The sequence below is a fragment of the Camelina sativa genome, chromosome 6, assembly GCF_030686135.1.
Source record: "Camelina sativa cultivar CO46 ecotype springtype chromosome 6, ASM3068613v1".
NCBI classification, from domain to species: Eukaryota; Viridiplantae; Streptophyta; class Magnoliopsida; order Brassicales; family Brassicaceae; genus Camelina; species Camelina sativa.
This window is the reverse complement of record NC_141885.1, coordinates 14,396,565-14,400,870: the sequence shown is the minus strand read 5'-3', so window position 1 is coordinate 14,400,870 and position 4,306 is coordinate 14,396,565. Positions and strand designations below refer to the sequence as shown.

At 37.0% G+C, this 4,306-nt stretch overlaps 1 pseudogene across 1 annotated transcript; it reads right to left on the bottom strand.

Annotated features, from left to right (window-relative positions):
* Positions 1-224: 224 nt before the first annotated feature.
* On the bottom strand, positions 225-3,788 carry LOC104790861 (receptor-like protein kinase HERK 1 pseudogene; annotated as a pseudogene). Its single transcript, XR_015559009.1, has 2 exons — positions 3,247-3,788; positions 225-3,089 (listed from the first exon to the last, which is right to left on the bottom strand). The product of XR_015559009.1 is annotated as a receptor-like protein kinase HERK 1 pseudogene (transcript).
* Between the last annotated feature and the right edge of the window lie 518 nt (positions 3,789-4,306).

The following is a 4,306-nucleotide window of genomic DNA, read 5'->3' as shown; positions in this document are numbered from 1 at the left end:
GTGTAGCATTGATAAATATTTATTTAATCATATGTGAAGGTAAGATTATTTTTTAAAGAATATTTTTCAAATGAAATATAAAGAATGTTTCAAACATTTGTATGTTTTTGAAATTTTTATTAAATAGTTTAAGAATCCCAATAGTTTAATAAATAATTTTTGTAATAAATATTTTACTAAAATGAGTTATCCCAAGATATTGATAAAAGATGAAAGAACCAGTCTTTTCAAACCAAACAAGAACATGAAAGGACTAGATTTTGACTTCTCTAAAATTACAATACAATTGAAACAACAAAGAGTGCTAAAAACAAAAGAACAAACAAATCTCAGACAATTTCAAATAAACATCAATAAAATACAAACTCGGGATAAAGGGAGAGAGAGAGAGGAATAAAAATGAAACAGAGGAAACTTTTTTCACTGATTTAGAACAGAACAGAACAGGTCGAGCAGAGAACAAAAATCCTATCTGAGAAAAAAACTGATGCTTTTCCTGGTTTACATTAATTTGCTTCCTTCTGCTTCTGTATGTAAGAATCACACACTACATTCGCCAAAATCCCCTCACTAGCTTCCCTCAGATTTCACCAGTTGAGAGAACACTTTACTCATGGAAACACCAGAGAGATCATCAATGCTCGATTCCTCGAATTGTCCCGTTGTCCCTGGAACGTTAACACTAGTGTCTCCACGACTGAAGTTGTTGATCTGTGGAGGCAATTCACCAATCATATTCGTGCTGTTATCTTCTGGTTCGCCATCTATAACTGCTTCTTGAAGCTGCAGAGCATATTCAAGATTCCACAACACATCTCCCATAGATGGTCTATCTACTCCGTAATCCGCCAAACATTTCTCACCTGTCTCCGCAAATTTCCTTAACGAATCAGGTCTGATGTTACCGCGAAGCGACTGGTCGATGATCTGATCCAGCTGCCCTTTCTTCTGCCATTTCATTGCCCATTCAGCAAGATTCACCATCTCTCTTGGAAGTGTTGGATCTATAACAGGTCTAGCACAAAGAACCTCAAAGAGAACAACCCCGAAGGAGTAAACATCGGATTTCTCAGTGAGCTGTTGCCTTCTGAAGTACTCAGGATCAAGATACCCGAAACTTCCTTTCACAGCAGTACTTACATGAGTCTGATCAAGCTCAGGTCCAGTCTTGGACAGTCCAAAGTCTGCAACTTTAGCCATGAAGTTCTCGTCTAGCAATATGTTTGCAGACTTCACGTCTCTGTGAATGACCGGTTTCGAGTCACCCGTGTGAAGGTAATGCAACCCTCTAGCCGCGCCAATGCAGATCTCAAGCCGTTGCTTCCACGTTAAGCTAGGGTTACCTGACCCGTAAAGATGACCCTTTACTGTTCCATTCTCCATATACTCATATATCAGTATCATCTCATTGTTCTCATCACAGTAACCAATCAGAGAAACCAAATGACGATGACGAAACTGCGATAACATCTCGATCTCTGTCCTGAACTCCGCAAGCCCTTGCTGAGATTTTGGATTCCCTCTTTTCACAGCTACCTTTGTGCCATCATTAAGCTCTCCTTTGTAGACTTTACCAAAACCTCCCACCCCAATGTTACGACTCTCGTCGAAGTTATTCGTAGCGTCTTTCACAGCAGCAAAGGGAATACGGTAGTTGGCATTGGTAGTTATACTTGTAAGCGTAGTACCATTAGAGTATTTGCTTCCCATTGTAGCTGAAGTTCCATTTATCGAAAACGGCATCCAAGTCTTTGAGTGACCATCTTGGCCACGTTTCCTCTTCTTATACAACACAAAGCAACATCCCAAGAAGACTAACGCAATCAACGAACCAATGGTTGAACCTATAATCATCCCAACATGATTCTGCTTAGGGCTTGAACTACTACTACCGGGCACAAAAGCCCCTGTACTTAGCTGACCTTTAGAGTTATTCATCTTCATGATCTCTAATCCATTCACAATCGCGTTTGGATAATCCGTGTGAACAGTCGATGGACCGATGCTCACACGGATTTTATTAGAACTCTTAGGCGACTGCGTGACAAAATCCATCGAGTATGCACCAGCCAATGTGCTATCCACAAGAGTGCTAAGATCAATATCAGTAGCAGCAGTCATTGAGTCAACATACAGATTGAAGTAAAGCTGGTTTAGAGACAAACTAACGATATCACAGAAGTGGAAGCGGAAGTAGTACTGAAAGCCTGGCTCAACATCGAACTCCCATGTGACATTGAAGTTGCTATTGGGGTTATCCGCGGAGTTCATCTCAGTGCAACTACCGTAAACAACTCTTGGAGCAGAGTCCTCTGTAGCGTAACCGTTAACATAGTTAACAGTTGCAACCTTAGAGACAGTCTTAGCTAAGTTCTTCTCAAGGAGAAAACTCGAGTCAGGCACCCAAGTTCTCGTAAGAGTATCGTTGTTAGCCGATACAAGCGGACCTCCCATGTTCACTCTATGAATCGTTTCAAGAGCTTGTAAAGATATATCTTGACTCTGCGCAGGGTTGCCTATCAACTTTGGTGTACCAGTGATCAATGTATCAGGAACTGAGATAACTTCAATAGCATTCACAAACGCAAACGAACCACCGGAGGGAGTAAACGTGAGGACTAAATCATCTTTGTCAACATTCAAAGAGTACTCTTTCACAAGTCTAGCACTACTAACACTGAAATCACTCAAAAGCACATGAGACTGAGACGAAACTGCGAATTTAGCTGAACTCATTTTGAAGCTTTGGTAATCGAAAGGATTGAAATGGAGACGAACCCAATGACGACCAGGAGAAACAGAGAATTTGTAAGTAGAGACTCCGGTGAAGACTCTTGCCGTCTGGTAAACGTCTGAGCCTTCGCCAGCGAGGATCTCTTTGGGAGAAGTAAGCAAGTTCGAAGAGAGCTTATCAGACATGAAGACTCGACTCATTAAGGTTCCATTGCTTGATGAGCCACAGTTGATTAGGTAATTGTCTTGAGGTTTGAATCCATGGCAGATGCAAATCAAGATCGAAATCGTTGAAATCAAGATGAAAGCTCCGAACTTTACATTACCCATTTTGATTCAACAGAGGAAAACAAAACCTGAAAATGGAACAGATCCGGAAGAAAGAAATCACAAAATTAGGGTTTTTGTATTTGTTATATGAAGTTGGAAACAAAGTAAAGATGGAAACTTTCTAAGATCAAGAAAAGACCAAACTACAGAAAAAGTGAGAGAGAAACAATAAAATTTATTTACCTTTAAGACAAGAAATCTAGTAGAAGTAACGGTCCCATGAAAGACTGATCAAGGTAATGAATAGATCAAGAAACTGATTTTTTTCTTTTTCAGATTTTGAGTGTTGGGGTTTGGGTTTGGGTTTGGGTTTGGTTTGAATAAAATATAGCAAAAACTATACTCATAAAAAGAGAATAGTTTACAGCAAAGACCAGACTGGTTACAGGATATTTTTGATTCTTTGTGTACTCTGCAAAATATGAACTCAGGACTATGAGAACAGAGAGATGAAGAAGAAAGAAGATGAAAGAAAAAAAAAATCGAATTTTTTCTGGTTGTATTTGTTTTTCTTTTTTTTGACTTTTTTTTTTCCTTTCTAATGGCTAAGGAAGGAAGAGAAATAAGGAATTTTGAGAAAATGATTAGAAACGTAAATTATTCGTCGCATTTAATATGTCAAATGCATAAAGCTGTTTTTTATTTGTGGTCGAAAATAGTAAAATACAAAAAAAAAAAATTGAAAATGGTTAGATATTTGTTTTTTATTTTATTTCAGGTGCTTTGGCTATGGTGGTGGTTTACAACAAAGTCTTTGTTTGTTATTATTTTTATTTTTCTTTGTAAATTTTTAAGATATTTTAAAAATTCCGACAATATCGATGAAGAGATCACTTGAATTCATGGAAACCTTTTTTGGGTTGTCTTCACTTTTGATAGTGAATTAAATTCTTGTCGATCTATACTTTTATAGCATTTGTTTACCTTATTCTAGAATATAACAATATTACTAATTTATATTGCATAAAAATTCTTTTTATGGTACGTTTTCCGTTTCTGAAATGTTTCGGTAGCAGAAACTCGTGGAAACACGGAAACAAACCATGGAAAAACGATTCCTAAAAATTTATGTTTGGAAATACGATAGAAATTCAGTTTCCGTTTTGGAAACACGATAAAAACTTTTTTTTAGCTTAGGAACTTAATAAATAAAATAATTTGAAAATATATATTCATAATACATATGAATATATAATATTATTAGTGTTTTAATTCAACTATTTTGATATTTATGTTTCGAATT